This window comes from Chiloscyllium plagiosum, unplaced genomic scaffold (genome assembly GCF_037043375.1).
Source record: "Chiloscyllium plagiosum isolate Xiang-an unplaced genomic scaffold, Cpla_swu_hap1 HiC_scaffold_2, whole genome shotgun sequence".
Classification (NCBI taxonomy): domain Eukaryota; kingdom Metazoa; phylum Chordata; class Chondrichthyes; order Orectolobiformes; family Hemiscylliidae; genus Chiloscyllium; species Chiloscyllium plagiosum.
In genome coordinates this window covers 61,482,330-61,508,177 of record NW_028270140.1, presented here as the reverse complement: position 1 = coordinate 61,508,177, position 25,848 = coordinate 61,482,330, and the positions used below count along the sequence as shown (strand labels likewise).

At 40.5% G+C, this 25,848-nt stretch overlaps 1 protein-coding gene across 16 annotated transcripts in view; it reads right to left on the bottom strand.

The window, feature by feature from the left end:
* Positions 1–25,848, bottom strand: part of LOC122561800 (guanine nucleotide-binding protein G(I)/G(S)/G(O) subunit gamma-7) — a 314,848-nt gene that overhangs the window by 80,711 nt on the left and 208,289 nt on the right. For all 16 annotated transcript variants that reach the window (XR_015760410.1, XR_015760407.1, XR_015760400.1 and 13 more), the window contains one exon: positions 5,507–5,541. The gene's annotated coding sequence lies outside the window, so the exon portion shown is untranslated. The remainder of the gene's footprint in view (positions 1–5,506; positions 5,542–25,848) is intronic.

Genomic DNA, 25,848 nt, shown 5'->3' with positions numbered 1-25,848 from the left:
AGTAGACCTGGCTTTCAGAAAAACTCATAGACAACACAAAGACTCACGAATTGGAAGTAATATATTCAGCCTAGACAGAAGATGTGTTACAGGCAGAGAGCAAAGAGTTCAACAGCAGCTCTTCTGAGCCCTTCAACATCTGCAGCGGTGTCAAACAAGGCTGTGTCCTCGCTCCCACATGCTTTGGGATTATTTTTGCTGTACTCCTGAAAATGCCTTTGGCACCTCAGTGGAGGGGATTTACCTACGCACTAGATCAGACTGTAGGCTCTTCAACCTGGCCCGCCTCAGAGCCAAGACAAAAGTATGTGCGGCACTCATCAGAGACATGCTGATGATACTGCAGTTGCAACACACACCCAGTAGGGGAACTCCAGTTATTGATAGTCTCCCTCTCTCATGCTCACAAGGATTTTGGGCTATCAGTCTGAAGAAGACAAGTGTCTTGGGAGAGAACACAGAGGCACCGCTGGTCATCACCATCGATGACGACTATGAGTTCAATGTCGTCCATCAGTTTACAGACCTTGGCTCTACCATCACTGACAACCTCTCCTTGGACACAGAGATAGACAAGAGGATCAGGAAAGCAACCTCAACTCTTGCGCACCTCAAGTTTGGAGAAATCCCACGCTGACAGTGAAGACAAAATGTCAGTCTACAATGCCTGTGTCATAAGCACATTGCCGTATGGCAGTGAAATGTGGACTACAAATGCCAGACAGGAGAGAAGACTGAACAGCTTCCACTTGAGGAGTATCTGCATTATCCTGGGCATATCCTGGCAGGACAAAGTGTCCAACGCAGTGGTCCTATCTCACACTGGCCTTCCCTGCATGTACACTCTGCTCAGGCAGCAGAGACTGCTCTGGCTGGGCCACGTCCACTGCATGGAGGACTGCCGCATTCCAAAGGATATCCTCAATTGAGTGCTCGCGTCCGGGAAGAGACCCACAGGGCACCCCCAGCTGCATCTCAAGGACATCTGCATTAGAGACATAATGGTGCTTGATATCGTTACAGAGTCCTGGGAAAGGCTTGCAGCTGACCGCATGAGATGGAGAAGCACCCTGAACCAACACCTCCAAAAAGGGGAAAAGAAGCTGATGAGCGCTGCAGCAGACAAGCGGGCATGCAGGAAAGAGTGCAGCAACTTTAGCAGATCAACGACCACAGATGTGACCTCTGTGGCCAGGACGATCACTCCAGCATTGGTCTCTTCAGTCACAAGCAACGCTGCTTCAGGGAGGCAGAAAGCTAGACCAATGAGGATGCAACCCATGGACAGCTATGACCGAAAGGGGCCTCACACACTCACAGTGGCAAAATGCGGCTCTCAAATGAGTTTCCACCTGGTACACTCTAGTCCCATTAAATGGTCCTTGCATCAAATTTTCCCCCGGAAATGCAATGTTAGATTCTGCCCATTTTGTGCAGTTTTCGTCTCCATACTTAAGAAAAAGTATAATTGCATTGGAGGCAATATAGCAAAGTTTCACTGGATTGGTCACTGGAATAAGAACAGTCTATGTAGACAGACGTTGGTTTCTCAGAAAGTTAAGAGACATGTGGAATGGGCAGGAAAATGGAGTTGAAACCAAAGATAAGTCATCAGCAGAGTGAATGGCAGACAAGGCTTGATGGAGATATAAAATGATTAGAACATAAAACATAGGAGCAGAACTTAGGTCAATCAGTCCATCAAGTCTGCTCCACCATTCAATCATGGTTAGAGACAAAAAAAAAATGCTTTAGAGACAAGAAAACTGCAGATGCTGGATCTGCCATTCAATATTGACTGATAAGTTTCTCAACCCCATTCTCCGGCTTTCTCCTCATAACCCTTGATACTCAAGAATCTATCTACCTCAGTCTTAAATATACTCAATGACCTGGCCTCCACAGCCTTTTGTGGCAATGAATTCCATAGATTCTCCACTCTCTGGCTGAAGAAGTTTCTAAAAGGTCTTCTCTTTACTCTAAGTCTGTGCCCTTGGGTCCAAATCTCTCCTACCAATGGAAACATCTTCCCAACATCTACTCTGCCTAAGCAATTCAGCATTTTGTCTCTTTCAATTAGATACCCCCTCATTCTTCTAAACTTCATTGAATACAAACCCAGAATCTTCAAACGTTCCTCATATGTTAAGCTTTTCATTCCTGGAACCATTCTCGTAAACCTCCTCTGAACCCGCCCCAGGGCCAGTACATCCTTCCTGAGATATGGCGCCCAAAACTGTGGCCTGAGCCGAGCCCTAGAGTCTCAGAAGGACATCCCTGCTTTTATATTCAAGTCCTCTCAAAATAAATGCGATCATTGCATTTGCCTTCCTAGCTACTGACTCAGCATGCAAGTGTCCTGGACTAGAACTCCCAAGTCTCTTTGCATTTCAGAATTTAGAAGTCTCTCCATTTAGATTAGATTAGATTAGGTTACTTACAGTGTGGAAACAGGCCCTTCGGCCCAACAAGTCTACACCGACCCGCCAAAGCGCAACCCACCCAGATCTATTCCCCTATATTTACCCCCTTCACCTAACACTACGGGCAATTTAACATGGCCAATTCACCTAACCTGCACAGTTCTGGATTGTGGGAGGAAACCCAAAGACACAGGGAGAATGTGCAAACTCCACACAGAGAGTCGCCTGAGTCGGGAACTGAACCCGGGTCTCTGGCGCTGTGAGGCAACAGTGCTAACCACTGTGCCACTGTGCCCCCCAAGTTAGAAAATAGTCCATGCCTCTATTCTATTACCAAAGTGAATGATTTCACACTTTCCCATAGTTTCTTCTATCCACCACTTCTTTGCCCACTCTCCTAACCTGTCCAAATCCTTCTGTTCTCCCGGCCTCCTCAATGCTACTTGTCCCTCTACCCATCTTTGCATCGTCTGCAAATGTAGCCAGAATGCCCTCAGATCCTTCATCTAGATTATTAATGTATAAAGCGAAAAAGTAGAGTCCCAACACTGAGCTTTGGGGAACAGCACTCATCACTGGCTGTCATCCGGAGAAGGACCCTTTTTTTTTCCCATTCTGTGCTTTCTGCCAGAGAAACCTGCTTCTATCCATGCTAGCACCTTGTCTCTAACACCATAGGCCCTTATCTTACTCAGTAGCCTCTTGTGCGGCACCTTATCAGAGGGCTTCTTGAAGTCCAGGTAGAAAACATCCATTTGTTCTCCTTGGTCTAACCTGCTTATTACTTCCTGAAAGAATTATAACAAATTTGTCAGGCATGACCTCCCCTTCATGAAACCATGCTGACTTTGCCCTATTTTACCATACACTTCCAAGTATTCAGAAATCTCATTCTTCACAATGGATTCCAGGATCTTACCCACTATCAAGGTTAGGCTAATTGGTCTATAATTTTCAGTCTTTTGCCTTACTCCCTTTGTAAACAGGGATGTCACATTAGCAATTTTCCAGTCCTGTGGGACCCTCTCTGGCTCTAGCAATTCCTGAAAAATCACCAATAATGCCTCGATTATCTCTTCAGCTATCTCCCTTAGAACTCTGGGGTGTAGTCCACCTTCAGGCTATTCAGTTTTTCTAGCACTTTTCCCTTGGTGATGGCCACCTTACTCAGCTCTGCAACCTCACTCTCTTGAATGTCTGAGATATTACTTATGTGTTCTCCCATGAAGACTGACGCAAAGTAATTATTCAGTTCCTCAGCCATTTCCTTGTTCCCCACTACTCTCTCTCCAAGGCCATTTTCCAGTGGCTCACTGTCTACTTTTGCCTTTCTTTTCCCCTTTATATATCTAAAGAAACTCTTACAGTCCTCCTTTATATTACTAGTTAGCTTACCCTCGTATTTAATCTTCTCCCTCCTTATTTCTTTTTCTGTTGCCCTCTGCTGGTCTTTGTAAGCTTCCCAATCCTCTGGTTTCCCACTGCTCTTCACTACATTAAATGCTTTCTCCTTTGCTTTTATGCTATTCCTAGCTTCCCTCGTCAGCTACGGTTGCCTAATCCTCCTCGTACCATGCTTCTTTTTCCTTGGGATGAATCTCTGCTGTGTCTCCTGAAATACTCCCAGAAACTCCTACTATTGCTGTTCCATTGCCTTTCCTGCTAGGCTCCTCTCCCAGTCAATTCTACCCAGCTCCTCCCTCATGCCTCTAGTTGCCTTTATTCAGCCATAAACTGAATACGGTCAACTCTTGTTGCTATATTTTCTTGTGGGTGGTTAGCAGAATCAAATCACTGGCTGCTGCCCAATGGTCATGCAAAAAAGGGCCCTTATCTCAACTTTCATCTAAAACTTTAATATATATCACAAAGATTGTGAGGTTTGTGGATATTACAGTGGAATGAACAGATTCTTACATAAACTGAGAAACATTTATGAAACAGCTTTTATGTAACCATTTAAATAAGATTCACTCCAGAGGTAAAAGGTTTGGGACCAATTCTTTTGTTCCACACACCATTCGCAGACCAAACTAATTGACTAGCATGGAACTTGCTTTTCAGAGGGAGCCAATGTCACTCTCTAGACAATCTATAGAAGATATGAAAATGTTATAATCCAGCAACACTCTGAAATTTTGTTTTCCTTCAGGAAAGTACTTCACCTCATCCACCATGTAGAAATTTGCAAAGGGTTATTCCAACTTTTGAAGCACTAGCACACTGCAAATCTCAGCTCAAATCTAACCTTAATAGTGACATTTTAAGTTTCTTCATTATTTTCATTGGCAGTTCCCCTGATACATTATCAGAACTTGTTTAAAAAAATTACGTAGGTTTACTATCAAAAAGTTTCATAGAAAAGAAAAAGCAAAAGAAAAATAGTTCTCATGATGGAGAATATTAATGTCACTGGAGAGTACAGAATATTCCAGAAATATGAAGAGAAGTTGACATGCTGAGCAAATAAGTATCCAATACAGCCTTTACTTGCTGCTCTCTTGTTGAATATATTAGAGATAGTGACTACCACAATAACCCATATCAATTGTACAGCCTTTTGTGCTAATTATGTATCATTCATAAAGTTGACACTTCAATGTTTCAGCTTTAGTCACATAGAGTTAGGAGTACATACAACTAAGACATGACTGACTCTTTACAGAGACTGATTCATCATGTGGGTATTTCAAAAGGTTAATGTACAGATTTACCTTAACAGATATATCCCCATGAAATAATTTGTGACCTATGGATTTTGCTATATATCCTTTAAACAGTGTTTCTTGTGGCCTATTCTGAGTCACGCAGGTTGTATTAATGCCAGCCTTCAATGACATCAGTAACAATCACCTGCTGCATATGGTGCACGATTTAACCATGCTGTAATATGCTTGGTGGGGTGACGGGAAGAAGACACACAGAATATATGCCAAATAATACAGCTATCGCATCCCACACAGATGATGCTGACTGATTTCAAGAGGTCTTAATTGAGTCAACTGTATTCATACTGTGCTCATTCACTGCTTAGAAATCAATGCCTCACTTGCATAGAATTGTGTTAATAACAAAATACATACCCCTCTCTTTTGTTTCCAGGAAAGTTCTCTGCAATCTGTGGGAACAAACAGAGAAAATAATATTAATGTATTATCTATGTTAAAAAAAAACACATGCATATATTTCAAAATCCACCTTCATTCTAAAAAGGTGTAAAATGGTCACGTAGCTGAATGCATTTCTCCTATATTTTCTTCAATCTGCAAAGAACTGGGGAAGACAATCCAGGACATTCTTACGTATCTCTTAGTAATCACTCAAAACCAACATTTGAAAAGCTTTATAAGCACATACTTTGTTGTTTTACACTGGCAATAGATTTTACTGCAAGTTATTTTCACTATTTATATTCATAGAATTAAATTAAAATAACTATTGGGAAAAAACACCTTAGATTACCAAATAATGAACCAGAGTCCATTTACTAATTATTACAGCTATATGGATCAATGTATTTCCAATGCTGTTGCTGTGCTAAAGATTATCCACTTCATCTATGATGACATCTGAAATTGACCCCTCTGCATGGAACAAGGATAGAAAATTGACAGGACACTCAATACACTTATCAATCCATGCCTCCTATATTCTGGTACAGAATGGTACTGTCTCTAACTGAACAGAAGGCCCAGCAAATGGGTTCATCCAATCTGGCTGATGTAGAACAGCACAGAGGCAATTGAAGATAATTAAATAAGGAAAAGATAAAAGGAAAAATAAAATTCTTCAGCATACTGTGTAATAATACACCCTCAGCATTACAGCACATTTATTTCCAAAGGGACAAGATCGTCATGTGGAAATAAATGTACTGTAGTTAGAGTGTAAATATACTGTGCTGTAAAATGCATCATATTTCCATTTACTGAGGGTAAGATGTACTCCTGTCTGCTCACTGAGAATGTCATTCAAAGTTACTATTTGGCGAATTGGGAATATGTGAATCCATTTGAAGCTGGGAGCAACTGTGGATTGTCTGCTACAACAATGTAGTTCCATGGGATGTGATGGGTAACTAACTATAAAATGGGGATATTTTCTTTCTGCAGTGTAAAGTATAAATTGCCGACAAAAAGAAAATAATGCTTATTAGTTCTTATTCATTTGTACAAGTCAGGGCTGTGATGTAATGTCCCCCACTTGTCTAGATGAGTTTCGCTCCAGCACTCAAGCAGCTTGATACTATTCAGGACAAAGTAGCCTGCTTGACTGGATTCACATCCACAAATGTTTACTTCCCCCACCACTGGTGCTCCATAGCAACAGTGTACCATCTACAAGATGCAAATTCCAAACCCACAGCTATTAGATCGAGAAGGAAAAGGCAGCAGCTTTATGTGAACACCATCACCTACAAGTTCCCCTCCAATCCACACACCTATCCTATCTTGGAAATATACATCCTTCCTTCACTGTTGCTGGTTCAGATTCCTGGAATTCCCTCCCTAATGGCAACGTGGGTCTATGTATAGCTTATGACCTGGAGTGGTTCAAGAAAGCAGCTCAGCACCACCTTCTCAAGGATAAATGCTGGTCCAGCCAATGATGTCCACAATCCATGAATGAATTACAAAAATAACTTAGCAGCAGTCCCCACCAGTCAGGATTCATACAAAACGTCCAGACACTCCACCTCATTGTACAACAGAACACTCTTCAAAGAAAAAGGTGCAATAAGGGTGCATAATCCTTCAAAGAACCCTTATGCAGGGGCGATCATCAAGCTTCATACTTCTTTTCCATGAGACTGCCTGCATTCTTGTTGGCCAACTTTGGACCTAGGCATCACAGCAACTGATTGAGATGTGGGCAACATCACCTTTGGGCTAAAGAATGACCGTAAGACAAAGGAGCAGAAATAAGCATTCAGCCATCGAGTCTGCTTCACCACTCAATGAGATCATGGCTGATCTGATAATCCACAACGCCACATTCCTGCCTTTTCCCCACAATGCTTGACTCCCTGACTGATTAAAAATTGATCTCAGCCTCGAATATACTTAATGACTAGCCTCTATAGCCCTGAGTGCTAATTAATTCTACAGATTCACAACCCTGTAAGAGAGGAAATTCCTCCCCATCTCTGTCTTAAATGTGTGACTCCTTATTCTGAGATTATGCCCTCTCGTCCTAGACTCTCCCACACAAGGAAACTATCTTTCCACATCTACCCTTTTCTTTTAACAATCTTGTATGTTTCAAAAAGTTATCTCTTGCTCTTCTGTATTCCAGCAGATACAGGCCCAATCTCCACAACTCCTCAAAAGACAATCTGTCCATACCTGGTTTCAGTCTAATGAGCTTTCTTTGGACTGCTTATAATGCCAATATATCTTTCCTTAGATAAGAGGCTCAAAACTATTTAGAGTGTTGTGGCTGTAGTCTAAGTAGAGCTTTGTACAGTTTTAACAAAACTTTCCTAATTTTATACTTGATTCCTTTTGAAACAAATGTCAATTTTATTTTCTGCCCCATTAGCTTCTGAACTTGGGAAATTCCCAATTCCCAAATCCATTGCTTTCTGCAGTCTTTCTCCACTTAAATGATGTTCAACATGTCTATTCTTCCTGCTAAAGTGCACAACCTCACATTATATTCCATCTGCCAATTTTTTGCCCAAACACTGTCTATATCTCTCTGCAAAATCCTTTGTGTCATCCTTATCACTCACCTTCCCACCTTCTTTTGTATATTCACAAACCTAGCTGTAGCACATTCTCAGTGAGCAGACAGCAGTACATCTTACCCTCAGCAAATGGAAGTGTGCATTCAAAACTCTGCAAATTTCTCATTTGGTATTCTAACTGTTCTAATTTGTGCTTTGCATTAACTCTGCTTTATACACAACACTTGCCACACTGATATTTTCAACCCATTTATATTCATCTCATAAAATCCGAAATAATTGTTTGTGTCAAACACTTTAAACTCCTATTGAACTGGAATCTCACATTCTTATATAATGTGTCATTGGTGATTGCACCCATTGGTGATCTTATCTTTCATTAAAAATCTGAATGTATTTTTTGTTTTATAAGATTGTGACTTGTTTGAAAAATATTTTTTTTTAAATATAATGCATTTTACAGTGCAGTATATTTACACTCTAACAACAGTGTATTTATTTCTCAGTTTTCAGTGTCTCTGGAACAAACTTTACCACTAGTGCTGGAGTTCAATGATTCTTCTTCCCCTGGTCATGCCAGGACATATCTCTTGAACCTGTAAGAAACTGCAGAATATATCTCTTTGACGAGAGAATGTCTCTCTTCTACATCCAAGTATGGTGACTCAAAAGCCAAAACATCCTATTCTCTCTGCTGGCCAGAGAACTTGTGCAGCCTATCAGTATTATTCATTAATTTGAAGAGAAGTCTGCAACCTGATCTCAAAAAATTGTTTCCTCTGGCCACTTTTCCTCCCATGGCAGTATGAAACTCTTTGTATCCTGGTATAAATGATAATTCACTTTCCTTGATACCAGATCCCTTTCATCTTGGAAATAAATGGATGGCTTACATCACAACTATTTATAACTTGACACCTGCCATACTTTTCTCAGAATTTGGGAGGCTTGAAGTCTGCGCATTGTAAACTCGGAAGCTACTTCCACTGTCCCCAAGCATAAATACCTTGGACTGTCTCAGTTTAATAATCAAAACTTGATCGCTGACAATCAAATCACTAAAACTTAGAGTCCTAAATTTAAACCTACAGTTCCAATTTATGATCTTTTAATATTTATAATCATTATAATAGCCTTGAAACAAATACCCCTATTATTGAAACTCTTCTCCACAGAAATTGCCACCAAGCTTGCTGATTTTTTCAGCACTTTCTGTTTTTGGATCTGATTTCCAGCATCTGCAAGATGTTACTGGGAGGAGTAACTGCTCATTTAGCATTGAGCTTCGAATAAGCCATCTGATAATTTATGGAAGTCACCAGAAGCTATGTGAAAAATTAAGGTTGTGCTTTTCGATGTAGTTGTCAAGGGCAATGTGTGAATGACAAATTGGAAAACACTATAGTCCACTTGGACCTTCAAGCCTGCTCTGTATTTAACATGATCATGGCTGATCCCTTATCTCAATGCCATATTCTCTCTTTCTCCCCATATCCCTGGAGCCTTAAAAATCTAAAAATGTATCTCTTTCTTGAATATTTTCAGTGACTTGTACTCCAGGTTCATCACACATTGAATGAAGAAATGTTCAAAAAATCTATTCCATATGGTGAGACTGTGACTCTCGTTTCCAGACCCATGGGAACGATTGTGTGTCATGCATTAAGAATCACAAAATGCTTTTGTTGTGGGTAGGAGATGTCAAATGTCGTCACTGATCTTAATCACTGTTTTGAGTTCATTAGACATGACAGTGCTGCTGGATCCATGGTCTCAGAACTCCAGGAATTGTCCTGCCTGACAACCTGCTCTGAACAGTTTTCTGATAGTCGCCCACAAGGATCTTTAGAGCTTTTGGGGAACTATGGCATCTGTCCTCATGCCCACCTGCACCACTAATTCCTCTAGCACTGTTGCTGTCAATAGAAATTTGTGTGTCTCTCCCATTTTGCAGGCGTTTAAATTGCCGTAATTATTTTGTGCTGCCTTTCTTCGAGATGCTACATTTTTTAATTGTTCTTGAGACATAGGCATATTTGGTAATTCCAGAAAACAAACCAAAAACTGGAACGAAACGTTAATTTTGCTTTCTCTCCACAGATACTGCTAGATCTGCTGAGTTTTTCTAGCAATTCTACTTGTGTTTTTGGTAACTCCAGCATTGATTGGCAATTCTGTATTGTCTTTGAGAAGATTGTACTGGACAACTTTTGATGAGCCGCAGTCCAACTGGGAACTTGTCAAATGCCTCACTAAAATTCATGTACAAAACATCCATTGCATTATCCACATGAATCCTACAAAACATCCATTGCATTATCCACATGAATCCTCCTTGTTACTTACACAAAAATTATTTTATATTAGTAACACATGACATTTCCTCCACAAAACAGTGCTGATTATACTTGATTAATCCATGACTTTTAAAGAGTTAAGATTGGTTCATCTTACCTCTCAATGTTAATTCTAATCATTTGTCCATCATCGAGACCATACTGATTAGCCTATAATTATTTGTTATAAATCCTATGTCCTATGATCCTGTCCCACTAGCTACCAGATGATGGAGCAATGCTCCGAAAACTTGTACTTCCAAATAAACCTATAACCTGATGTTGTGTGATTTTTAACTTTATCCATCCAAGTCCAACACTGGCACCTCCACATATTAATTATTTGACCGGTCCTTTGCACCCTTTTCAAATGGTGTGTACAATATTCACAGTTCTTCAATTGCAGTAGTTAATAGTAGCCAGTGATAATGAAGAAGAAGGCTGTCGACTGCAGGATTATATGAACGGTTTGGTTGAGTGAGTTGAAAAGTGGCAAATGGAACTCAATTTTTAGAAGTGCAAGCTTTGGGAAGCAAAGCAAACAAGAGAATACACAATTAATAGAAGGGTATTGAGAAGGATAGAGGAAGTAAAAGACAAGTCCTGAAGATGGCGGAACATATAGCTAAGGTGGATAATAATGCAAAAGGGATGACTTTTTTCCATGGTTACACCTGCACCTGCATTTTCCTGGACAGCCCACCAGCACGTTTGAAGACTTCTCCAGCTGCTTAATGCAACAATCTCTCCCAAAACCCAGTTTGTAAGTTCCATTTGAAAAATATTTTTGGGTGTCCCTTTAAGAGATTTTAATTTGGTTTAATTTTGTTTGAAAAGAGCATAAAGAGACCTTCACAGAAAATGACAGCATTAAATACTGGTCATCCTATATTAAGATTGCTATGGAACACTCTGCCCATGTGTACAAAATGGGAATGACAGGGGTGTACTAATGTGAAACGTTAGTGACAGTACACTAGTACAGTGCCAAGCATTCCTGTGAATATCCATGCAGTAAAAATCTCCAAATGCATCTCTGCTTGTTTAATCCCAAAGAGTGATGTTCATTCATTCTTGGCTTATATTTTTCAGGCCAATAAGTACAAGTTCCAACAAGCGACAGGACTGTTCTGGACCTAATTCTGGGGAATGAAGCCAGATAGGTGGTTGAGGTGCTGGTCAGGAATTATTTTAGTAATATTGATCATATGACTTTACAATTTAAGCTTATTATGGAAAAAGAAATAGATACACTGCAAAAATAAAGTTTCAGTTGGAGAAAGAGGCAGATCTGGTCAATGTAAACTAGGAAATAGCTACTTGTGAGGAAATCCACAGAAGTGCAGTGGGAGGGCATACAAAACGTAAATGGGGCAGTACAAGCCTAACATGTTCCCTCCAGGGTGATTGGAAGGAGTACCACGCTCAAAGAACCACGGATGACCAGAGATATTCAGGATACAAAGAAAAGGAAAAGAAAGGCGGCACGGTAGCACAGTGGTTAGTACTGCTGCCTCACAGCACCAGAGACCTGGGTTCAATTCCCACCTCAGGCAACTGACTGTGTGGAGTTTGCACATTCTCCCCGTGTCTGCTTTGGTTTCCTCCGGGTGCTCCGGTTTCCTCCCACAGTCCAAAGATGTGCAGGTCAGGTGAATTGGCCATGCTAAATTGTCCGTAGTGTTAGGTAAGGGGTAAATGTAGGAGTATAGGTGGTTTGCGCTTCGGCGGGTCGGTGTGGACTTGTTGGGCTGAAGGGCCTGTTTCCACAGTGTAAAGTAATCTAATCTAATCTAAAAAAAAGGCATTTAGCAAGTACAAATCAGTGGGGCTTCAGTGAAATGTAGAAAGTGCAGGATGGTGCTTAAGAAATCAATTAAGAAAGCAAAGAGGGGATATGAGAAAGCTCTGGCTGGTAAAAGTAGGAAAAATCCCATAATATTCTTTAATGGGAAGAGGATAACCAGAGAAAGAGTAGGGCTCATTATGGATTGAGGGGGCAAACTGTGGGTGAAACCAGGGGTCATTTGTAGAGTATTGAACAAATACCTTACATCCGTCTTCACCCAAGAGAATAACGATGAACATAAGGAACCCAGAGAGACTGAAGTGCTTCAGCAAATTGACATAGGTCCTGGAGGTGTTGGCAGGTCTGGATGAATTGTGCCCCAGGCTCTTGTGAGAGGCAAGGGAGGAGACTGCAGGGGCCCTAACCCAGATTTTTAATTTCTCTCTGGCCATGGGGGAGGTGGTAGAGGACTGAGGAACAGCTAAAATGGTTCCAATATTCAAGAAGGGCTGCAGAAATAAGCCAGAGTACTACAGACCAATGAGTCTCCTTTCAGTGCTGGGAAACTATTGGAGAAAATTCTAAAGGAGAGCATCTATCTCTACTTGGAGAAGCAAGATTTGATCAGGGGCAGTCAACGTGGTTTCATCAGGAGGTCATGCCTAACAAATTTGATTGAATTTTTTGAGGAGATGACCAGCTGTCTGAATAAGGGTAGGTCTGTCGATGCAGTTTATATAGATCTCAGCAAAGCCTTTGATAAGGTTCCACATAGGAGACTTATCAAGAAGGCAAATGCACATGGGATAAAGGGTAACTTTGATAAATTTGATAATTTAGATTCAAAATTGGCTTAGTTGTGGGAGGCAGCAGGTGATTACACAAGGCTGCTTTTATGACTGGAAGCCAGTATCCAGTACTCTCCCACAGGATCTGTGCTGGGTTATTATTATTCATAATTTATATAAATGACAAAGATGACTGTGTGAGTAGTTGGACTGGTAGGTTTGTGGATGACACAAAGGTTGGAAGTCTTGGGTTACAAGAAGGTACAAATGAGATGGTAAAATGGGCAGATAAGTGGCAGATGGAATTTAACCCTGTAAACCATGAGGTGTTACACTTTGGAAGGAGTAACTTGACAAGAAAGTATTCAATGACTGGCTTGACATTAGGAACTTCTGTCAAACAAAGGAACCTTGGAGTGATTGCCTATAGATCTCTAAAGGCTGAAGAGCATGTTTGTTGGTGGTGAAAAAGGCATCAAGAAAAAGGCATGTTTGCTTTTATCAATCAAAGCATAAATTACAAAAGCAAAAGTGATGTTGGAGTTGTACAGAACTTTGGTGAGGTCACAGTTAGAATATAGTGTGCAGTTCTGTTGGCTACAGTACAGGAAAGATGTGATTGCACTGGAAGAGATGCAGCTTGAGATGGAAAATTTAAGTTATGAGGGAAGGGTGAATAGGCTTGGGTTGTTTTTGTTGGAGCAGTGAAGACTGAGGGGGTGATCTGCTTGAGGTGTATCAAATTATGGGAGGCATGGACAAAGTAAGTAAAAAACAGCTGTTCCGCTTAGTTGAAGGGTCATTCACAAGAAGACACAGGTTCAAGCAGAAGGTTTAGGGCAGATGAGAGGAAAAACCCTTTTACCTAGAGGGTGATGACAGTCTGAAATGCATTGCCTAGGAGGGTGGTAAAGGTGAATTACCTCACATCCTTTAAAAAGTACCTGGAATGAGTACTTTATATGTCATACAAAGGCTATGAGGCCAAGTGTTGGTAAATGGGTTAGGTTGAAAGTCAAATGCTTCTCATGTGCCAGTACAGACCCCATGGGCTGAAGGATCTCTCCAGCACTATATGTTTCTATGATTCTAAACTTCTTTCCTGAATTTCCACAACAACAATGGAGGGAGAAGAAAAAGAGCTAGCTGAAGGGAGAGCAAAAACAGAATCATAATTATCATCTTCCAAATTGTGGCAATAAGGGGGATAGGGATGAGGTGGATAATGGAGGAGATTAATTTGGATTAATCAACCCAATCAAGCACAATCATGTTACTTATCCTTCACATCTGTGCACGTGCTCACAAAGGAGAATCGGGTAGTGCTGATGTGGATGTGCTACCAGATGATTCATGACAGAGCATGAGTAATGAATGATTTTGAGCATTTTCCTTTGAGAGGGTAGAGTGGCCATCGTATATGCATTTTTGGAATCCACCTCCCAGCATTTAGAGTAGTATTCATACAAATATGGGGATTATAGTCTTTCATGGAGACAAGGGTATTGATCAATATATGGTACACATTTCTTCCTGTGTTATCTTCATATCCTTAAGATTTTAACTTTTACAAAATTTCAGTCATTGGCTCAAATTACATTTGTTCTATGTGAAGCCAGATACTATTTTCACCCAAAAGTTGCGAATATACATTTTATGCTGGGGTTGGAAGTTCTGGCTAGAATTTATAGCTGGGGAACGCTGGCTATTCTTTCTCCTTTGTAGTTCATTTAACAGAGAATAGTACAGCATAGTTCAGGCCCTTCAGCCCACGATGTTGGGCCAGCCTTTTATCCGACTCTAAGATCAGAATAACCTAGATACCTTTCATTGTACTATCATCCATGTGCCTATCCAAGAGTTGTTTAAATGTCCCCAACATATCTGACTTGACTCTTACTGCTGGCAGTGCATTTCACGGACCCACCACTGTCTGTGTAAAGAACCTACCTTTGACATCTCTCCTAAACATTCCTCCAATTACCTGAAAATTAAGTGCCCTTGATATAGCCATTTCTGCCCTGGGAAACAAATCTCTGGCTATCCACTCAATCTATGCCTCTCAACATCTTGCACACCTGGATCAAGTCACCTCTCATCCTTCTTCACTCCAATGAGAAAAGCCCTAGCTCCTTCAACCTTTCTTCATAAGACATGCCCTCCAGTCCAGGCAGCATCCTGGTAAATCTGCACACTCTCTAAAGCTTTCACATCCATTCTACAATGAGATGACCAGAACTGAACACAATATTCCAAGTGTGGTCTAACCAGAGCACTATAGAACTGCAGCAATAATCTCACAGCTCTTAAACTCAGTCCCCCTGCTAATGAAAGCCAACTCACTATATGCCTTAACAACCCTATCAACTTGGGTGGAAACTTTGAGGGATCGATGCATGTGGACGACAAGATCATTCTGTTCCTCCACACTGCCAAGAATCCTGCCTTTAACCCTGCATTCTGCATTCAAATTTGACCTTCCAAAGTGAATGACTTCACACTTTTCTAGATTGAATTCCATCTGCCATTTATCAGCCCAGTTTTGCATCCTGTCAATGTCCCGCTGCAATCTACAACAGCCCTCCACATTATTCACCACTCCATCAACTTTCGTGTCAACAGCAAACTTACTAACTCACCCTTCCACTTCCTCATCCAAGTCATTTATAAAAACCACAAAGAGCAGAGGTTCCTGAACTGATCCCTGCGAACACCCCTGGTCATTGAGCTCCAGGCTGAATACTTTCCATTTACCACCACTCTCTGTCTTCTATGGGCCAGCTAATTCTGTATCCAGACAGCCAGATTTCTGGGTATCCCATGCCTCCTTACTTTCTGAATGTGCCTACTGTGAGAAACCTTATCGAACGTCTTACTATAATTCATGTATACTACATCCACTGCTCCACCTTCATCAACATGTTTTGCCATATCGTCAATAAGGTTTGTGGGGCATGACTATGTCTAATTAAATAATCATAAATCCTGTCTCTCAGAATCCTCTCCAATAACTTGCCCACCACTAACGTAAGACTGACTGGTCTGTAATTCCCAGGATTATCCTTATTCCCTTTCTTGAACAAGGGAGTAACATTTGCCATCCTCCAATCATCTGGCAATAATCAGGTGGACAGTGAGGATGCAAAGATAATCGCCAAAGGCGCAGCAATCTGTTCCCTCGCTTCTTGTAGTAACCTAGTGTATATCCCATCTGGCCCAGAGGATTTATCTATCCTTATGTTTTTTTCAAAATTTTCAGCACATCGTCCTTCCTAACATCAACCTGTTTTAACATATCAATCTGTTTCACACTGTCCTCAGAAACATGAAGGTCCCTCTCAGTAGTGAATACTGAAGCAAAATATTCATTAAGAACCTCCCTACATCCTCCGACTCCAAGCACAAATTCCCTTCACTATCCCTGATCAGCCCTATCCTTAGGAGAAAGTGAGGACTGCAGATGCTGGAGATCAGAGCTGAAAATATGTTGCTGGAAAAGCGCAGCAGGTCAGGCAGCATCCAAGGAGCAGGAGAATCGACGTTTCGGGCATTCCTGAAGAAGGGCTCATGCCCGAAATGTCGATTCTTCTGCTCCTTGGATGCTGCCTGACCTGCTGCGCTTTTCCAGCAACTCATTTTCAGCCCTATCCTTACTCTGACCATCTTCTTGTTCCTCACATAAGTGTAGAACGTCTTAGGATCTTCCTTAATCCTACTTGCTGAAGCTTTTTCATGCTCCCTTTTAGCTCTCTTAAGTCCATTCTTCAGTTCCTTTCTGGCTACCCTCTAAAGCCCTGTTTGACCCTCGCTTCCTCAACCTTAAGTAAGCTTCCTTCTTCCTCTTGACTAGATGTTCCACATCCCTTGTCACCCAAGGTTTTTTTCAACCTACCATCCCTCTCTTGCCTCAGTGGGACAAACCTGTCCAGCACTATCACCGAAAACTTCCTAAACTTTCATGCATTTCCCAAAGAACATCTGTTTCCAATTTAGGTGCCCTAGTTCCTGCTTAATAGCATTGTAATTCCCCTCCCCTAATTAAGTACTTTCATTTACCATCTGCTCCGCCCCTCTCCATGAGTATAGTAAAGATCAGGGAGTTGTGATCACCATCACCGAAATGCTTTCCCACCGAAGCATCTGACACCTGGCATGGTTCGTTGCCAAGCACCAAATCCAATATAGTTTCCCTTCTGGTCGACCTAACTACACATTGCATCAGGAACCCTTCCTGGACACACCTGACAAAACCTGCTCTATCCAACCTATTTGAACGAAGTAGGTTCCAATCAATATTGGGGAATTTGAAGTCACCCATGACAGCAACCCTGTTACTTCTGCAACTATCCAAAATTTGCCTCCCAATCTGTTCCTCTATGTGTCTGTTACTATTGGGGGGCCTGTGGAAAACTCCCAATAAAGTGACTTTTCCTTTCCTGTTTCTGACTTCCACCCATCCTGACTCTGTAGACAAACCCTCCTTAATGATCCTCCTTTCTGCAGCTGTGATACTATCCCTGATTAAAAGGGGTAATATCTCCACCTCTTTTACCTCCGCCTCATTCCTTTTGAAACATCTAAACCCTGGAACATTCAATAGACAATAGATAATAGACAATAGGTGCAGGAGTAGGCCATTTTGCCCTTTGAGCCTGCACCACCATTCATTATGATCATGGCTGATCATCCTCAATCAGTATCCTGTTCCTGCCTTATTTCCATAACCCTTGATTCCACTATCCTTGAGAACTCTATCCAACTCTTTCTTAAACGAATCCAGAGACTGGCCCTCCACTGCCTTCTGGGGCAGAGCATTCCACACACCCACCACTCTCTGGGTGAAGAAGTTTCTCCTCATCTCTGTCCTAAATGGCCCACCTCTTATTTTTAAGCTGTGTCCTCTGGTTTGGGACTCACCCATCAGCAGAAACATGTTTCCTGTCTCCAGAGTGTCCCTTGTGATGTCCAAGTCTCTGCAATGGCCATAACATCATAGTTCCAAGTATTGATCCATGCTCTGTGTTCGTCACCCTTATTCCTGATACTTCGTGCATTAACATAGGCACACTTCAATCCATCACACTGACTGTACCTTTGCCCTATCAAGTGCCTATCCCTCCTCACATTATCTCTGCATACATTATCTGACTGTTCACTACCTATTTCATAATCTGATCCATAGCTCACCACCCCCTGCCAATCTAGTTTAAACCTTCCCAAAGAGCTCTACTAAACCTCCTGCCCAGGTCTTCTTGTACAGGTCCCACCTTCCCCAGAAGGTATCCAAATGATCCACATGTCTGAAACCCTCCCCCCTACACCAGCCCTGCAACCTCATGTTCATCTGCTCTCGCTCTCTATTCCCAGCCTTACGAGCATAAGATACCGGTAGCAATCCTGAGGTTACTACTCTGCTCATCCTGCTTTCTAGCTGCCAACCTAACTCCCTATATTCACTATTCAGGATTTCCTCCCTTTCCCTACTTATGTCATTGGTACTGATGTGTACCACGACTTCTGGCTGCTCTCCTTCCTCCTTAAAAATGTTACCTGAATTATTTCCATTGTTGACTTGTCTAACATCAAATTTTGTAACTGGCATCAAAAAACTGGCATCCTTCAGTATAACTGTATAGCAGACTAAAAAAGAGCGAGATAGTAAATACCATTTAAAGATTTATTCAGAATTTTTCAGAATTTATGCATCACAATAATATCTACTAATCAACATCTAGCTGTTAAGAAGATAATCATTCAACAACTGGGGAAATAAATGAGACAATTAGCATGGCAGTCTTAGGTGTGTGACTATATTCAATATTATTATATGTATCGGCTGAAGAAAAGTCATGCAGAATACTTGATCAATGATTACAAAATAATTTTCGAAGAAGTGACAAACTGCAAACAACTGGGAAATCCTTTTTCCTGGTAATACAAATGAATTTAGTTAGCAAGTCACAATAATATTGTATGCAGTAATGATTGTGATGGCAGCATTTGTTTAAAACAGTGATTACTTGTTCTATTTTTTATTATGCTGGTTAAGGTGAATGAATATGAACTCTGGTTTCTTTTAATCCTTAAGCAACACCTTTTTGTAGATTTACAGGTAATTGTTAGCCTACTGGAAGTCAAATTAATCATTAAAATAAAAGTACTGAAAGTAAATTTTCATCTTCTACTCTCTCACTTTGTAGCTTCAGGTACAGGGAATGCAGGTTAGGTACCTTCCTTGCATTAAGTATGATTTTGCTACTATCAAAACCGACTTAGAATAAAGACATATACTAGAAATGCTGAAAAACCTTCTGAGTTAATTTTATTTTGTGCTCATTTGTTTATTTCTTCTCAAAATTCTATTTCTGATTTTATTGCACCAAATGTCAGTGCAGAAGACAGAACAAATATAGTCAATATGGGGGTGGCACAGGGACTAGGCGTGGCACAGGGGCTCAGTGGTTAGCACTGCTGCCTCACAGTACCAAGGATCCAGGTTTGATTCCAGCCTTGGGTGATTGTGTGGAGTCTGCACATTCTCCCCATGTCTGCATGGGTTTTTTGTGAGTGCTCCGGTTTTCTCCCACAGTCCAAAGATGTGCAGTTTAGGTGAATTGGCTGTGCTAAATTGCCCATAGTGTTCAGGGATGTATAGGTTAGGTGCTGTAGTCAGGGGTAAAATATAAAGTAGGAGGAAGGGGTGTGGGTGGCTTGCTCTTCGGAGGGTCAGTGTGGACTTGTTGGACCAAAGGGCCTTTTTCCACACTTGTAGGGATTCTATTCCATTCAAAATATCTATCTGCATCAATATGAAATAGTAAGGAGATGATGCTAATTTGTACAAGACACTTGTTAGACCTCAGCTGCAGTAACGTATGCAGTCATGGGTGCCACATTATTGGAAAGATGCAAATACATTAGACAGAAAGCAGAAGTGATTTAAAAGAATGGTTCCAGGTATGAGAAACTTCAACTATGAGAATAGCTTGAAGAAATTGGGATTCATTTCCCTGAAGAAGACTGAGAGGAGATTTGATTGAAGTTTTCAAAACCATGAGCGGGTCAGATTAGTGAAGCTGTCTCTGCTCATAAAAGAAACAAGAACAAGAGGTCATAGATTTAAACTGATGTGCGAATTAATGTGAGAGAAAAAAAATACATTTTCACACAGAAAGTTGTGAGGGTATTGAATGCACTGTCTGGCAGTATGGTGGAAACAGATTTGATGAACACATCAAGAGGGTATTGGGTTTTTTTGTTAGTAATAGTTGCAGGGATATAGGGATTGGCACTAGATAGTGGAGCTGGTGCAGGCACAATGGGCAGAATGACCTGTCTTTGCATTGTAATAATTGTGATAACTTTAATGTAGCATAGTCAGTTCTAATAAAATGCAATAGTTCTGCTCTGTTGTGATCTTGCAGTATAAGAAAATAGTGCAATAGCCATGCCATTTAAAATAATGGGGTCAGAATCACATTATAACCAATACAGGGAAGGGAAATTCGCATTCTACAAGTAACGGTCTAAATTCTTCAATCGTGTTAAAGCCAATTCACATTGAAGGTACATGTGTTATAGCAGAACCGCCTATACCAAGGAAGAAAAACATCATTTTGGATCTAGTAAAAACCAAGCTTTCCTTTGGGGTAGAACAATAGTTCTAACCATAAAACACTTAACAGTAGAAAAATATTTATTAGGGCATAGCAAAATCAGAACCTAACTTTGAAATAGAAATAATTGAAACTTTATGAACAGTGTAAGTACTGTTGGAGTTCAAAATATCATTCACCTGAAGATTTCTCTAGAAATATACCTGTAATATATTGAATTTTACAGGCCCCTGAAGAATGGCACAAAAAGGCAATGTGTGTCACATACATCATCTTTGCGCCCTAACACCATTTTGCCACTGGCTAGACAGGTGGCAGATGGCCCACAGAGAACCCAAATAAATCACATAAATGGCAAATGAAGGGCCACATTCCGTTTCTCCTGGCAATCTAACAGCTGTTGGGGCCCCTGTGCATGGTAACACTATCTAGTTAAACATGATTGCCTCCTGAGGTCAGGATGTGGGCTTAGTCTTTAGCACATGAAGGGTACTCTCCCTTGGCAGCAATGCCTCGACAGTAACAGTGCTTAGGATTCGTTGAGTTCAGCTGGACTTCAGCCTGGGGTATTAAAGCAGATAGTTAATGAGGAAGTAGATTTTTGATGTTAACTTTCCAAAATATCCAAATTCTGAAAAGGTTCAAACAAACTGGAAAGTAGTAAATCAAGAAATGAGGGAGGCAAAACACTATAAAAGTATAGGCCAGTAAGCTTGATATCTGTTGTGGGGAAGCTGATAGAATCAGAATTTAAAGAGATTGTAGCTGCACACATAGAGAAATAAAAGATAATTGGGAATAGTTTTGGCTTTGTAAAAAGGAAATCATGTTTAACCAATTTATTGGAGTTCTTTTAAGTAATGTGTGTTATAGATAAAGGGGTACCAGTAGATGTATTTACAATACATCAAGGATCATTGTGAAAAGGTAAAAGTCAGAGTGTAAGTGGTAACATACAGAATGAATAAAAGATTGGCTGGACGAAAACAGACTGGATGATTGTATGTTGTGATGAGTGGAATTCTAGGAGAAAGTGAGGACTGCAGATGCTGGAGATCAGAGCTTAAAAATGTGTTGCTGGAAAAGCGCAGCAGGTCAGGCAGCATCAAAGGAGCAGGAGAATCGACGTTTCGGGCATAAGCCCTTCTTCAGGAATTCTGCAGGGGTCTGTGGTCGGGCTTCAACTTTCTACAATTTACGTCAACAAATTAGATGAGAAGATTGAAAGCAGTGTATATAAACTCAAAGACAATGTAAGGATACGTGGGAAATGTGTTGTGAAAAACTTGAGTATACAAATAGATTTATTAAGTGGGCAAAGTCTGGCAGATGGAGTAAAATATGGGAAAATGTGAGGTGGTTCACTTTGCCAAGAAGAATAAAAGAGCAGAGTATTACTTCAACGGAAAGCAAGTATAGAATTTTGAATTGCAGAGAGATCTAGGTGGTCCAGTGCATGGCTCACAGAAGTTGGTATGCAGTAACTAAGGTAGCTAATGGAATCCTATCCTTTATTATGAGAACAATGGAACTTAAAATTGAGGATGTTATACTTCAGTTAGACAGGGCATTGATGGGACTACATTTTAAATATTGTATGCAGTTTTGGCCTTATTTTAGGAAGAATGTAGGAAGATTCATTGATATAAAACTATTTACAAATGATTTAGAGAAACTATGACAGCAATGTTTATTCCCCACAATGCTGTCTGGACCTGAAATTTCCACCTGAAGAGTCAATGGAAGCTAGTGCCATAACTAAGTTAAAAGTGTACTTGAGAAAAAGTAATTGACAGGCCTTCAAATAAAATGTCAGAGTGTGTGAATAGCTTGTCAGTTTGTTCAAAGAGCCCCACAGAACAATCGATAAAATAGTCACGTTTTCTGCTCCAAGATTCTACAATTCTGATAATTAAAATATGAAGGAATGGAACCCCAGACATTTTAAGGTTAATTAATGGTACAGAAAGTGGCTTGATAGTAAGTAAAATTAATTAAACAATTAAAAATGTAGTTAGACTTAAATAGACATGCTCAATTTTATCCAAGCTGGTTATGTGAGTACCTTTGTTGTGCTCTTCTGTGTGTTTTAGTTCTGCATTTCTTTGGGAGAAACTGGCAAAGAAAAACAGCTCCAAATCAGACAGCAACAAGGATTGGTGCTGGGTCCATTGCCTTTTGTCATTTATATAAATTATTTGGATATGAACATTAGAGGAATGGTTAGTAAGTTTGCAGATGACACCAAAGTTGGTTGTGTAGTGGATCGTGAGAAAGGTTATCTCAGACTTCAACGGGACCTTGATCAGATGGGCTGAGGAGTGGCAGATGGAGCTTAATTTAGATAAATGTGCGGTATTGCATTTTGTTAAGGCAAATCGGTGGGCAGGACTTTTTCACTTCATGATAGGGTCCTGCTAAGTGTTGTTGAACAAGAAAATCCTTGGGGTGCAGGTTCATAGTTCCTTGAAGGTGGAATTGCAGGTAACAGGTTCGTGAAGAAGGTGTTTGGTATGTTTGCCTTTTTTGGTGCTGCATTGAATATAGGAGTTGGGACGTTATGTTGTGGCTATACAGGACATTGGTTAGGCCACTTTTGGAATACTGCATTCAATTCCCTGCTGTAGCAAAGATGTTAAACTTGAAAAGGTGCAGAAAAGTTTTACAAGGATATTGCTGGGGTTGTAGGGCTGGAACTGTAGGGACAGACTGAAGAGGCTGAAGCTATTTTCTCTGAAGTGTCAGAGCCTGAGGGTGACCTTATAGAGTTTTGTAAATCATGAGGGACATGGATAGGGTGTATAGAAAAGGCCTTTTTCCCAGGATAGAGCAGTCCAAAATTAGAGGGCAAAGGTTCAAAATGAGAGAGGAAAGATTTAAAAGGGACCTAAGGGGCAACTTTTTTACGTAGAGTGAGGAGGGCATATGGAATGAACTGCCAGAGGAAGTGGTGGAGGCTGGTACAATTACAGCATTTCAAATGCATCTTGATGGGTACATGAATAGGAAGGGTTCAGAGGGATATGGGCCAAAAGCTGGCAAATGGCACTACATTCATTTAGGATATCTGGTCAGCATAGGCGAGTTGAACCCAAGGGACTGTTTCCGTGCTGTACAACTCTATGACTATAACTTCCTGATTTCCATGCTTAACTGCAAACATGTAGACATTGGATGTTGCAGTTTGATTTACAGTTTAATAATGGTTAGTTACAATAGCCCTTTGCTACTTTTATCACAGAATCCACATCAAGGTTTTAACTTGCAAGGAAGGATTTTCTGCCCTGATCTGGTGATTTTATTTTTTAAAAAAAACAAATATCATAATCATTTGCCATTATTGGTGCAGCTCAGCTGACTAGGAAAAGGCAATACTTTGAAATGCTTTGTTTCATAGTTGTAAACACTCTATCAGGAAACCTGTTGTGCAATTTATATTACTTTGAAGAGCTACGCAACTTGAAAATCTGTTTCTGAGATTTTTACTTTTTGTTTACTTTTTACTTTTATGGAGTTTCCAAACATTACATCAATTTGCATGATAGTGCAATTTAGGGGTGTGATTTGAATTGGCCAGTTGTGATCTTTGTATTTGTTTAATCTCTCTGACAGCAGGACAGTTAATACTAGATAAGGTGAGTTGTGGTTCAAATTTATTTTCTGATTAATATAAAATGAACAGCTGAATTGCCATGCCCAGATTCTCTTAGATGAGTGAATAGAACACAACGATACTATGAATATAATACATGCACTCTGCTACTTAAATTGTCTTGCTTGACTTAAAGTGATCAACCCCTGTGCAACATGCCCTTTACTGCTTTTTGTTTCATTGTTATCTTAGCTGCCTTTCCTTGGAAACATTATATAGCATTTTCAGATAAATTGCTTTCTTACTGCACTTTCAAATTGTTTAGACTCAGAAAGGGTTTAAAGACCTTTCAATAAAATTGGAAGGAGGTGTTTATCAATTGCTTAATTCTTTCTTATATTTAGTCTATAAGGAAACATCATCCAGACCTGCTTGCTTACATCTTAAATATAGAATGTACTGGCCAAAATATCTAATTAGGAGGTAGTTGTTCCAGCAACTTACCCTAAAAAATGATTCTCTCAGAAGTTTTGACATACCAGTTATCCTCTGGAAACTTTGGAAAAACATGAAGACACGGAGCAGTCTGACCCATTTACTCAACAGTTATTTAGAAAATTTTAGAGGTAAAGAAAACTTCCCAAGTTCCAAGGTAAGAATAACATTGAGCCCTTTCCCAACTCACTAATGAATGCTCCAACAATCCCCAGATCCAACTGAAAGCCGATCTGACATCCCAAACCTTGAAAATACCCTGAAACACAAATAGAAAGTGCTGGAGATATTCAGCAAGTTTGGCGGCACCTGAGACCAAAACAGCTGAGTTCATGATTTGAGTCCACTGATTTCGTGTCATGAAGGGTTACAAGACTTGAAACATGAATTTTGTTTCTCTTTCTATAGATGCTGCCAGATTGGCTGAATTTCTCCAGCGCTTCCTATTTTCAGCATCCTTACTTTTTCGCTTTTATTGAAAATTACCTGACTCAGCACTCAGCAAACTGATCTCCACCAATGCGACCCAATTATCTCCTCCACAGCCAATCCTATCTTCTTACTCACTTACCATTCCTTCTCCTCACTTAGTTACCTGACACCTGAACTCTTCAACCACCCATCTGGGGAAAGGGGGCTACCACAAGTGGTAGACCTAAACTCAGCAGGTTACTTGGCAATTAGTGTTGAGATCAAAATGACCCCATCTTCACTCTTCTAAGGGTTTAACCCCTAGTGTGGAAGTCACAAGTTGATGGAGGAAGTGTAATCGCTTTTGAAACGTGGCGAAGGTGAGTTTAAGCACCATAATCTACATTTATTTATATTCCCAGCCTTTCAAAATTATTTTAAAAAGTTACAGCTATCAGTTAGACTAAGAACGCAGGTACCAAATGCTGAAGTGTACTAATTGGCCGGCCACTTTGGTATTATCTGGAAAGAAACCAATCTGTGTCTAACATTTCAAGAGATTTCATTTTGGCACTTCCCAAGGGCTTATTACAGCAGACCCTATAATGACTGTTTCAATTTTGACAGCTTCAAAACCATTTCTCTCAGCAGAGTGGCAGACTTCACATCCTGATTGACAGTTTTAATGGGTTTGTGAGAGACTAACTGT